Raw genomic sequence first — 13,044 nt, 5'->3', positions numbered from 1 at the left:
TGGCGTCCCGCAGGGCTCAGTGCTAGGACCTTTGTTGTTTGTGACGTGTAAATAAATGATCTGTACAAAGAGCTGTACAAAACTCCAGTTAGGCTACAATTGGGATATCGCGCGCAATGCTGTTCGGCACACTACCAGAAGGACGTGGATGCTTTGGAGAGGGTGCAGAGAAGGTTTACCAGCACGTTGCCTGCCCTGGAGCGCTTCTGCTGTGAGGAGAGGTTGAATAAACTTGGATTGTTGTCACTGCAAAGACGGAAGCTGAGGGGCGACCTGATAGAGGTCGACAGCATACTGAGAGGCATCGAAAGGGTGGGGTGGCGAGTCAGTGGGTACAGGTTCACGGTGAGAGGGGGAAAGTGAGAAGGGAAAAGTGCGGGGAAAGGTTTTCACACAGAGGATGGTGGGTGCCTGGAACGCGTTGCCAGTCGAAGCGCTGGAAGCAGGCACATTAGGAACGTGGGTTGGTACATTAGGAACTTGCAGCGTGGGTTGGTACCTGGGACTTCGATGTTGTGGCTATTACGGAGACATGGGTAGAACAGGGACAGGATTGGCTGTTGCAGGTTCCAGGGTTTAAATGTTTTAGTAGGGTCAGAGGTGGGGGTAAAAGAGGGAGAGGTGTGGCATTGCTTGTCAAAGATAGTATTACAGCGGTGGAAAGGACGATGGATGAAGACTCGCCGTCTGAGGTAGTTTGGGCTGAGGTTAGGAATAGGAAAGGTGAGCTCACCCTGTTAGTAATTTTTTACAGGCCTCCTAATAGTCCTAGAAACGTAGAAGAAAGGATTGCGAGGATGATTCAAGAGAAGAGTGAAAGTAATAGGGTGGTTGTTATGGGGGACTTTAACTTTCCTGATATTGATTGGGAAAGCTATAGCTCAAGTTCGTTAGATGGGTCAGTGTTTGTCCAATGTGTGCAGGAGGGTTTCCTGACACGATATGTAGATAGGCCAACAAGAGGTGAGGCCATACTGGATTTGGTTCTGGGTAACGAACCAGGCCAGGTGTTAGAATTAGAGGTAGGTGAGCACTTTGGGGACAGTGACCACAATTCGGTGACTTTTACTCTAGCGATGGAGAGGGATAAGTGTGCACTACAGGGCAAGAGTTATAGCTGGGGGCAGGGAAATTATGACGCGGTGAGGCATGACTTAGGATGTGTGGCTTGGAAAAGTAAGCTTCAAGACAAGGGCGTAACTGATATGTGGAGCTTGTTCAAGGAGCAACTATTGAGTGTCCTTGATAAGTATGTACCCGTCAGGCAGGGAGGAAAGGGTCGTGTGAGGGAGCCGTGGTTTAATAAGGAATTGGAATCCCTTGTTAAATGGAAGAGGGCGGCCTATGTAAAGATGAGGCGTGAAGGTTCAATTGGGGCGATTGAGAGTTATAAGGTAGCCAGGAAGGACCTGAAGAGAGAGCTAAGAGCAGCAAGGAGGGGACATGAAAGGGCCTTAGTTGGTAGGATTAGGGAAAACCCTAAGGCTTTCTATAGGTATGTCAGGAATAAAAGAATGACGAGGGTAGGAATAGGTCCAGTCAAGGATAGTAGTGGGAAGTTGCGAGTGGAGGCTGAAGAGATTGGGGAGACATTGAATGAATACTTTTCGTCAGTATTCAATCAGGAACAGGACATTGTTGTCAATGTGAGTACTGAGTCACAATTAAGTAGAATGGATGGCTTTGAGGTATGTAGAGAAGAGGTGTTGGAAATTAGAACATAGAACATAGAACATAGAAGAATACAGCGCAGTACAGGCCCTTTGGCCCTCGATGTTGCGCCGATCCAAGCCCACCTAACCTATACTAACCCACTATCCTCCATATACCTATCCAATGCCCGCTTAAATGCCCATAAAGAGGGAGAGTCCACCACTGCTGCTGGCAGGGCATTCCATGAACTTACGACTCGCTGAGTGAAGAACCTACCCCTAACTTCAGTCCTATATCTACCCCCCCTTAATTTAAAGCTATGCCCCCTTGTAATACCCGACTCCATACGCGGGAAAAGGTTCACACTGTCAACCCTATCTAACCCCCTAATCATCTTGTACACCTCAATCAAGTCACCCCTAAACCTTCTTTTCTCTAATGAAAACAGCCCCAAGTGTCTCAGTCTATCCTCATACGATCTTCCTTCCATACCAGGCAACATCCTGGTAAACCTCCTCTGCACCCGTTCCAGTGCCTCCACATCCTTCCTATAGTATGGCGACCAAAACTGCACACAATATTCCAGATGCGGCCGCACCAGAGTTTTATACAACTGCATCATGACCTCAGGACTCCGGAACTCAATTCCTCTACCAATAAAAGCCAGTACGCCATATGCCTTCCTCACCGCACTATTTACCTGGGTGGCAACTTTCAGAGATCTGTGTACATGGACACCAAGATCCCTCTGCTCATCCACACTACCAAATATCCGACCATTAGCCCAGTACCCCATCTTTTTGTTATTCTTCCCAAAGTGAATCACCTCACATTTAGCTACATTGAATTCCATTTGCCACCTTTCTGCCCAGCTCTGCAGCTTCTCTATATCCTGCTGTAACCTGCCACATCCTTCCTCACTGTCAACAACTCCTCCGACTTTCGTATCATCCGCAAACTTGCTCACCCAACCTTCTAACCCCTCTTCCAGGTCATTTATAAAAATGACAAACAGCAATGGTCCCAAAACAGATCCTTGCGGAACACCGCTAGTGACGGCACTCCATGAAGAAACTTTGCCATCAACTACTACCCTCTGTCTTCTTCCATCCAGCCAATTCCTAATCCAAACCTCCAACTCACCCTCAATGCCATATCTCCGTATTTTCTGCAGTAGCCTACCATGGGGAACCTTATCAAACGCCTTACTAAAATCCATATATACCACATCTACCGCTTTCCCCTCATCAACCTCCTTCGTCACCTTTTCAAAGAATTCAATAAGGTTTGTGAGGCACGACCTGCCCTTCACAAAACCATGCTGACTATCCTTGATCACATTATTCCTATCCAGATGTGCATAAATCCTATCCCTTACAATTCTCTCTAAGACTTTGCCCACAACAGAAGTGAGACTCACCGGCCTATAGTTACTAGGGTTATCCCTACTCCCCTTTTTGAACAAGGGAACCACATTTGCTATCCTCCAGTCTTCTGGCACTACTCCTGTAGACAAAGAGGACATAAAAATCAAGGCCAATGGCTCTGCAATCTCCTCCCTTGCTTCCCAGAGAATCCTAGGATAAATGCCATCAGGCCCAGGGGACTTATCTATTTTCACCCATTCTGGAAAGGGTGAAAATAGATAAGTCCCCTGGGCCTGATGGCATTTATCCTAGGATTCTCTGGGAAGCAAGGGAGGAGATTGCAGAGCCATTGGCCTTGATTTTTATGTCCTCGTTGTCTACAGGAGTAGTGCCAGAAGATTGGAGGCTAGCAAATGTGGTTCCCTTGTTCAAGAAGGGGAGTAGGGATAACCCTAGTAACTATTGGCTGGTGAGTCTCACTTCTGTTGTGGGCAAAATCTTAGAGAGAATTCTAAGGGATAGGATTTATGAACATGGATAGGAATAATGTGATCAAGGATAGTCAGCATGGTTTTGTGAAGGGCAGGTCGTGCCTCACAAACCTTATTGAATTCTTTGAGAAGGTGACTAAGGAGGTGAACGAGGGGAAAGCGGTAGATGTGGTGTATATGGATTTTAGTAAGGCGTTTGATAAGGTTCCCCATGGTGGACTACTGCAAAAAATACGGAGGTATGGCATTGAGGGTGAGTTGGAGGTTTGGATTAGGAGTTGGCTGGCTGGAAGAAGACAGAGGGTAGTAGTTGATGGCAAAGGTTCATCTTGGAGTGCCGTCACTAGCGGTGTTCCGCAAGGATCTGTTTTGGGACCATTGCTGTTTGTCATTTTTATAAATGACCTGGAGGAGGGGTTAGAAGGTTGGGTGAGCAAGTTTGCGGATGATACGAAAGTCGGAGGAGTTGCAGACAGTGAGGAAGGATGTGGCAGGTTACAGCGGGATATAGATAAGCTGCAGAACTGGGCAGAAAGGTGGCAAATGGCGTTCAATGTAGCTAAGTGTGAGGTGATTCACTTTGGTAAGAGTAATAAAAAGATGGGGTACTGGGCTAATGGACGGATACTTGGTAGTGTGGATGAGCAGAGGGATCTTGGTGTCCATGTTCACAGATCTTTGAAAGTTGCCACCCAGGTAAATAGTGCGGTGAAGAAGGCATATGGCGTACTGGCTATTATTGGTAGAGGAATTGAGTTAGAACATAGAACATAGAAGAATACAGCGCAGTACAGGCCCTTTGGCCCTCGATGTTGCGCCGATCCAAGCCCACCTAACCTATACTAACCCACTATCCTCCATATACCTATCCAATGCCCGCTTAAATGCCCATAAAGAGGGAGAGTCCACCACTGCTACTGGCAGGGCATTCCATGAACTTACGACTCGCTGAGTGAAGAACCTACCCCTAACTTCAGTCCTATATCTACCCCCCCTTAATTTAAAGCTATGCCCCCTTGTAATACCCGACTCCATACGTGGGAAAAGGTTCACACTGTCAACCCTATCTAACCCCCTAATCATCTTGTAGTTCCGGAGTACTGAGGTCATGTTGCAGTTGTATAAGACTCTGGTGCGTCCGCATCTGGAGTATTGTGTGCAGTTTTGGTCGCCATACTATAGGAAGGATGTGGAGGCACTGGAACGGGTGCAGAGGAGGTTTACCAGGATGTTGCCTGGTATGGTAGAAAGATCGTATGAGGAAAGGCTGAGGCACTTGGGGTTGTTTTCATTGGAGAAAAGAAGGTTTAGGGGTGACTTGATAGAGGTGTACAAGATGATTAGGGGTTTAGATAGGGTCGACAGTGAGAATCTTTTTCCAAGGGGGCATAGCTTTAAATTAAGGGGGGGTAGGTATAGGACAGATGTTAGGGGTAGGTTCTTTACTCAGCGAGTCGTGAGTTCATGGAATGCCCTGCCAGTAGCAGTGGTGGACTCTCCCTCATTATGGGCATTTAAGCAGGCATTGGATAGGCATATGGAGGATAGTGGGCTAGTGTAGGTTAGGTGGGCTTGGATCGGCGCAACATCGAGGGCCGAAGGGCCTGTACTGCGCTGTATTCTTCTATGTTCTATGTTTCAGGCTCACCTTGTTAGACACGTGAACGGGAGGCGGAACGGCGGGACTGAAACCACGTCTGGGCAACAAGTAGCACGTCCAAACAAGGAGTAGGAATCGGCACAGGCTCGCTGGGCCCTGTGTTATCGACCCGACGTGCCAAAGTCTCCGGCCACGTGTATAACTTTGGTGAATTTCTGCAAATACCTTGTAGACGGGCCTGTGACAGGGACCTTATTGGGGTGTCGACGATAATGAGGGCCACGGAGGGCATTTTTGCTGAGTTTGCAGATGGCACAAAGATAGCGAGAGGGACAGGTAGTTTTGAGGAAACGGGCAGGCTGCAGAAGGGCGTGGAGATGAAGGGCGAGTGGGGAAAGAAGTGACCAAGTGTGCGGTTTTGCACTTTGGTAGCAAGAACAATCGGGTAGACGATTTTCTGAACGAGGGAAAGGCTTTGCAAATCTGAAGCGCAGAGGGTCTTGGGAGTCTTAGTTCCAGGTTGTTTCATGATTAACATGCAGGTTCATCCGATGGTTCGGAAGGCAAATGCAGTGTCGGCATTCATTTCAAGCGGGCGAGAAAAAAGGAGCAGAGACGTGCTGCTGAGGCTGCATCAGGTTCTGGTCTGACCACAGGTGGAATATCGGGAGCAGTTTTGTGCCCTGTACCAAAGGAAGGGATGCGCTGGTGTTGGAGGGAGTCTAGAGAAGGTTTACAAGCGTGTTCCCCCTGGGGCTGAAGGGTTTGTCACACGAGGTCTCTGGGTCTATACCCGATGGTGTTTCGAAAGGTAAGGCGGGATCTGACTGAACCTTACAGGCTACTGGGAGGCCTGGTCAGAGTGGATGTGAAGAAGATTAGATTAGATTACATTACATTACAGTGTGGAAACAGGCCCTTCGACCCAACAAGTCCACACCGACCCGCCGAAGCGCAACCCACCCATACCCCTACATTTGCCCCTTACCTAACACTACGGGCAATTTAGCATGGCCAATTCACCTGACCTGCACATCTTTGGACTGTGGGAGGAAACCGGAGCACCCGGAGGAAACCCACGCAGGCACGGGGAGAGCGTGCAAACTCCACACAGTCAGTCGCCTGAGGCGGGAATTGAACCCGATGATCCCACTAGTAGGCGAGACGAGGACCTGGAAGTACAGCCTCAGGGTGAAGGGTCGTCCCTTCAGGCTGAGATGAGGTTGCATTTAAGACAGAGATAGAGAGGTTCTTGATTATAAGGGGATCAAGGGTTGTGGGGAGAGGGCAGGAGAATCGGGGTTGAGAAACCTGTGAGCCACGACCGAATGGCGGAGCGTGGGCCGAATGGCCCGATTCTGCTCCTACGTCTTATGGGCCGTCAGACCTTCCGTGGTCTTGCGGTCATGACAGAAAGCAGTTGTTTCCCAGAGGGTGGCGGCGGTCTGGAATGCACTGCTTGGGAGGGTAGCGAGGCGGGGAACCTCAAAACCTTGAAAAACTACTTGGATGAGCACTGGAAATGTCATAACCTTTCCTGGCTACGGACCAAGTGCTGGAAAGTGGGACTAGAGCAGACTTAGAGTAGCTTTGTCAGTGCGGACTCGGAGGGCCAAAGGGCCTCTTCTGTACTGTGTGACTGTGTGGGGAAGCTTTCTGATTCCCATCTGTTGATTGAGGCCGCCCCATTGATGCTTCCTGATGCGGAGCAGCCGGATGGATCCAAGTGCGCATTGAAGGTGAGAGGGTGGCAGAGAGCTTCGGAGCCTCCGTCCGTTTGGTTCAGGTTTCGTCTCGTCCTGATGCAAGCATCGATGTACGTGCTCAGTGGCTACCAATAGAGTGAAGGTGCAGTTGATCACTGACTCCACGCGTGGTGCTGCAGGTTGTAATGTCTAGACGAAAACAGAACTCGCTGCACCCTTCGGGAGAAGGGTCACTGGACTCGAAAAAGCGTTAATTCTGCTTTTTCCCCACAGATGCTGAGGTTTTGCTTACTGGGTGTTTTGCTTTATTTTGCATTTTAGACCTTGCTTTTTGATTGCACAGCCACTATTAAACCATTAGCTTGCTGTTAGCGCTGCAATTAGCACTCTTGAATCTTGATTTGCAATTCTAAGGAAGCAGACCGAATTGGAATGTTTGGAGCCGAACCAATAAAGGCTGATTTGCTGTAAATTGATCTTCACATCCCCGCCCCGTCGTGCTATTCATTTGCACGAGGTGGGTTGGGGGATGGGAGTTCACACTTTCCAAGACAAGATGGATTAGTCTGTAAGAGGTACTGTTCGTAAAGGTGAGCGAGCCGAGATTTCCTGACAGTGAGATTTTTCGGTCAGAATTCGAACCTGCTCCAATCATTTGCCTTGTGGGGAGGCAGGGATTTTTCACATTGGTAACAGCTGAGATTTTTAGAACGTCGAACAGAGCAGCGCAACAACAGGCCCTTCGGCAACTGTGAGAAACAAAACTCACTCACAATTCAGCCTGAGACAAAGCCTTGGAAACAAGAACATTTAATTCTTTACGGCCTTGCAAGAACAGGCGTTTTGCTCAAGCAATCAGGCTAGCAAAAGCGCGCGAAAACAAAACATGTAAGCATTCTTATTCAGTTTGCAAGTTGCGGAATCACGCCTCCCTTTTCCCATCCTATCATAAGCCGATTACCTCACTCGTTTTTCTCTAATTTTCCTTATCTGACTACCCTGCTGTCCTTGTCCTTGTCTGTTACAGCCTGTCTGCTATTTTATCCAGTTCCCCTTATCATACTATAAGCTTATTGTGAAATGCCCCTACTGCTACTTTTGTGGTCAGCTACAACACTTTAAAGTTATTTCTTAGTTTACAACTATTTCTTAAACAAAAACCTCTATATTCGTTAAAATCTTAGCCTTAAGTATGCTGCAAGAATCCCGCGACCGTTTGTGTAATGTTCCCCTTCCCCTCCCCCCACAACACCCCGTCACCCATCTGCAAAAACAACATCTCTAACTGCATTTCTAATCTCCCACAAACTGTCAGGGACATTTAAGCTACTGCTCGGCGAGCACACGCTGGACGGCAGTAAATTGAGGGGTGTGTAGGTTAGGTTGATCTTAGATTAAGAAAACTGCTCGGCACGACATCGTGGGCCGAAGGGCCTGTACTGTGCAATGTTCTAACTGCAGGCACATCCACACACATCAAAGACATGGAGGGCTCGGCTGAATCTATTGCTTTCTTCTCTACGTGTCACGTTTCATCGAGGTAGCGTCCTAGGCCCAAGCATCTTCAGCGAGTGGTGAGAATATGCAGTGCACTGCCTGAGAGAGAGGGTGCTGGAGGCAGATTCAATGGTGACTTTGGTCGGAGGGTCGGATACTTATCTGAAGAGAGAATATTTGCTGCAGGGCGAGTGGGACTGGGGAAGTTGCTCGTGCAGAGAGCTGATGCAGACATGACAGGCTGAATGTATCATTCAATGCGTGCAGTTCTGCAGTTGGTTACCGCCTCCTCAAAAACGCTGTGCTGGTCACGTGAGAAGTCACGTAAGCTTAGCCCTGACCCACTTGATTGGTGAGATACTGACGATCTCTACATGACCATGAGACAGTGGTTCACTGACAGGGGAAAAAAAGCAACTGCTGTAAACGGACCTGCTGCTCTCGTTAGAAATCCTGGGAGGACTACGGCGACAGGGAAACTGTCAGCAGTGATCTACAAGTCTTTGAACAGAATCAAGCTGATTGAAAACATGGAGGACAAATGGGACTTGAGGCAGTCCGCGGTATTGTAGTTATCGCTTCTCGGCCTTTTGGCTAAGATCAAGTGTAGTGTCTGTTCTTATCAGGACAGGGGTCGAGTTGCGAGTCATCAGAGCTAGTGGAGATCATCGCTGGATCGTGATTGGACGTTGGAGGATTGTTTGGTTGTGCTGACCTGCTATTGGTGGATCTTCATGCTGGCTTCGGCCTAACGCCAATTCAGGGACCAGCCAACCTCCGAGCTATGGCCTCAACAGCTGCGCGCAGCCCTGGGCAGGGGGTTCGAAACACCGTCCGGGTGTCTGTCAAGCAGGTGGAGGGCCGTACACCGGTGGATCGCATCCTGTTTATTAAGAAGGTATTGCTAGGATGCTGTGGGTTCGCTGCAGCAGACGTGTACTGCCTGCAGGATTTCCCTGGGGCAGGCTACTTTGATGTGACCTTCAGGAGCGTGAAGCAGTGCGAACAGCTCCTGAAGGTCTTCAAGGAGAAGGAAGGGGAGCCGCTGTTCTCCATCTTGTCGGCAACCCCATTGTGTGTGCTTCCTGCACAGAGGAGCCGGGTGGTTACAATCCATATGTACAACCCCTATGTTCCAGCGGCTGATGTCCTGACTTTCCTGGGAAGGTACGTCCAAGTTGAGGGAGAAGCCACCGACGTGATCGACCCCTTTGGGATCTGGACCAGTAAGCGACAGGTCAGAGTGACTCTGAGGGTCGATGGCAATGGGAACATTCTTCACCCACCCTCGAGCTTCGCAATTGGAGGGAACAGAGGCTACCTGACATATGCAGGGCAGCCAAAAGTGTGCCGAGCCTGCGGGAAGTCGGGACATGTGCTGGCAGATTGCAAAGTGACCATCTGCAGGAACTGCAAACAGGAGGGTCACCTGACTAAGGACTGTCAGGAAGAAAAGAGCTGCAACCTGTGCGGAGAGGTGGGCCACGTGTACAAGACCTGCCCAAGACGGGGGGGCCCCACTTACGCACAGATGGCTGGAGGTGGCAAGGCGAGCCGTGGACCCCCAAAGACCAGTAACGTCCACCTAGACAGCAGGGAAACAGAGTCTGGTGGCACCCAGAAAGAAGAACAGGCTGGAGTAGAGGAGGTGGCAGCCAGCGGAGAGACACAGCAGCTGATCCTAGCTCTCGCTGGGCAGATGGAAGCAATGGAGGAGGAGCTAATCGAGCAGGCAGAGGAGTGGATACCTGTTATAAACAGGAAGAGAAAATCCGGCCACGCCCACAAAGCCTTCGAGCAAAGGGGGAAAAGACAGCTGCACGAGGGAGGGACGGCCAGCTCTTCGGATGGGGAAGACGGGCACAAAGAACATCATCACCACCAGAAGAAGAGACAGAGTGCCGTAGATAAAGAGGAGGGCATTTCCTCCCAACCAGGAAACAACGGACCCCCTGAAGTCCACCCTCCACCCAGTGAGAACCAGGGGGTACCCACTGTCCCACAACTACAGGTAACTGAGAGCTGCGATCCTCTGACAGTCCCATTGTCAGACACAGAACTGGACGGTGCGGACCCTTGCCTTGGCTCAATGACACCAGAGCAGGTAAATGACCCCAGTGAGGGCCTGGATAGCTACCTCAGCCCAGCGAAGGTCCAGCAGTTTGTGCACACCATGGGGATGCAGACAGCTACCCCAGAGACAGGACAGTCAAATGGACAATGGTAACCCCATAAACTGGGGGTTAAAGACGTTTTTCCTTTGCTCTCATATAACAGGGCACCCACTCAGTAGGTGGGTTCCGCTGAAGCCACAGCTAAATAATAAGAGACTGGATGGTTAATGAAGGGAACTGTAAATAGGATAACTGTAAATTTGAGTAATTCAATCTGTTCTTTACGACATGGAATGTATATATTTATGAACGATATGACAAATTGTACAAGTACCAAAGATTTATTTATATGAATAAAGTATATTTTGAAATAAAAAAAAATCTGTTCTTATCAGTTTAATATCTGATACGTCCCTTATCTGGGGACCATATATTAAATTGATTTTTGGAGCAGGGAGATGGAATAGGGGCTTGCTCCGTCCACTCCACGCATCGACCTGGTATTGCAGTACCTCCGGGAACGGTGCACCCCTCATCTATAAATCTAAAAACAGCTTCATGTTTATAACTCAGGCTTTCGGTGCTTTATGTCTGCTGGATGGGTTTGAGTACCAAGTGCTTCATTTCTCACACCTCACATCCAACCGGGCGTGAGTCGATTCAAACTCGTCTGTTCTAAGGTGGCTGCTCAGCTCCCGCTCCCTATCCTTCTCTCGCCATCTCTGTCTCTTGCGCACCTTGACACTTGCTCTCAATGTCATCCCCTCGGACCCCTGCTGCGTGCTGCACCTTCCCGCCAACGCCGGGCCCCGATCACACCACATGGTGTCAGAATTTGGGAGTCGCAGCAACCGTAGCTGCCCACCAGCTTTTCATACTCGCGAGCGACATTTCAGAAAAACAAGAGAAGGTCAACTGTGCTACGATGCTGCATGCTGCTGGGGATGAAGCTATCTCGGGGTTCAGTCGTTTTGATTTTGATGACTTGAAAGAGAGATTTCGAGAACACTGTGAGCTAGGACAAAAATCATCGGGACGTATTTAAGGCACATGCTTTTCATCAGACTGCAAGGGCAGGCGGAATCGATAGGTACGTATGTGACTGACCGGAAAAACGAGGCAAAGGACTGTGAGTTTCAGCCATTTTCCGATTCACGGAGCCACGACAGAATCGTGTGTGCTATCACGAATGACTGAGTCAGAGGCAGGTTACTCAGAGAGTCAATTCTCACTGGGAAAAGCAAAGAGACAGCACTAACTCGACAACAGCACGTGAGAAAACGTAGAACAAACAAACCAATGTTTGCTGACCGGAACTGGCCTGGAAAGATAATAAGGCAGGTAGGAGCACTGCAGATTATCCGGCACCTGGGCTGTGTACGCAGGGACTGGCACAACACCCCCTTGCCTTCTTTTGCACTTAGAATGCTGCCAGTTCTGGCTGAGGCAGCAAAGTCAGTCTCACACAAGCAGCGTGTGCCAGCTGTCTGTGACAACAAATTCCAAAGACTCACAACCCTCTGAGAGAAGACGTTTCTCCTGATCTCACTCTTAAATTGGTGCCTCTTTATTCTGTTCAGTTCTAGACACTCCCATGAGGGAAAATGTCCTCTCAGCATTTACCCTGTCGAGCCACGTAAGAATCCAATATGTTTCAATAAGATTGTGTCTCATTCATTTAAACTCAGGATCTACACTCATCTGGAGGTAGGGTTTACCGGGCTCAGTTTTACTGAAAAGCTGACCTCCGGCTAGTTCAGCAAATAGGTCGTTGAGCAAAGGGAAAGGAAACCGCCTAGCACACACCAGCAGGTGAACTGTTGCAGCATGATATTGCGGCTCCGGCACTCAATCCCTCTACGAATGAAACCTAACAGCCTTCTTAACAGCACTATCCACTTGGGTGGCAACTTTCAGGGATCTATGTACATGGGACTCCAAGATCCCTCTGCACATCCACACTACCAAGAATCTTTCCATCGACCCAGTACTCTGCCTTCCTGTTATTCTTCCCAAAGTGCATCACCTCACATTTAGCTGCATTGAACTCCATTTGCCACCTCTCAGCCCAATTCTGCAGTTTATCCAAGTCCCCCTGCAACCTGTAACATTCTTCCACACTGACCACCACTCCACCGACTTTAGCGTCGTCTGCAAATTTACTAATCCATCCACCTATGTTATGCCTGCATCTAAGTCATTTATAAAAATGACAAACAGCAGTGGTCCCAAAACAGACCCTTGTGGCACACCACTAGTAACCGGACTCCAGGCTGAATATTTTCCATCAACCACCACCCGCTGCCTTCTTTCAGAAAGCCAGTTTCTAAGCCAAGCTGCTAAATCACCCTCAGTTCCATGCCTCTGCATTTTCTCCAACAGCCTACCACGTGGAACCTTATCAAAGGCTCCCGGCGTCCTGCTTCTCTATCCCATTGAAAACAATAGCGTGCTTCTTTAGAATTCTTGATCAGTCACTCTCAGAATCTTGACAAGTGATTGCCTTCGGCCCAGTTGAGTTTGATTCTGTCCAACCACATTCTTGCCCATAAAGCTCTAAGATTTCCTTTGTTGACGCGCAGGCTGTGTCTTCAGACTGACCGTATAACTGAACGT

At 49.1% G+C, this 13,044-nt stretch overlaps 2 pseudogenes; both read left to right on the top strand.

The window, feature by feature from the left end:
• Positions 1 to 8,888: 8,888 nt before the first annotated feature.
• LOC148152313 (U2 spliceosomal RNA) lies at positions 8,889 to 8,983 on the top strand (annotated as a pseudogene).
• A 1,805-nt stretch (positions 8,984 to 10,788) lies between these two features.
• LOC148152312 (U2 spliceosomal RNA) lies at positions 10,789 to 10,962 on the top strand (annotated as a pseudogene).
• Positions 10,963 to 13,044: the final 2,082 nt, after the last annotated feature.

The sequence above is a fragment of the Chiloscyllium plagiosum genome, unplaced genomic scaffold (genome assembly GCF_037043375.1).
Source record: "Chiloscyllium plagiosum isolate Xiang-an unplaced genomic scaffold, Cpla_swu_hap1 HiC_scaffold_1, whole genome shotgun sequence".
Classification (NCBI taxonomy): Eukaryota; Metazoa; Chordata; class Chondrichthyes; order Orectolobiformes; family Hemiscylliidae; genus Chiloscyllium; species Chiloscyllium plagiosum.
This window is presented reverse-complemented; position numbering and strand designations above follow the sequence as displayed.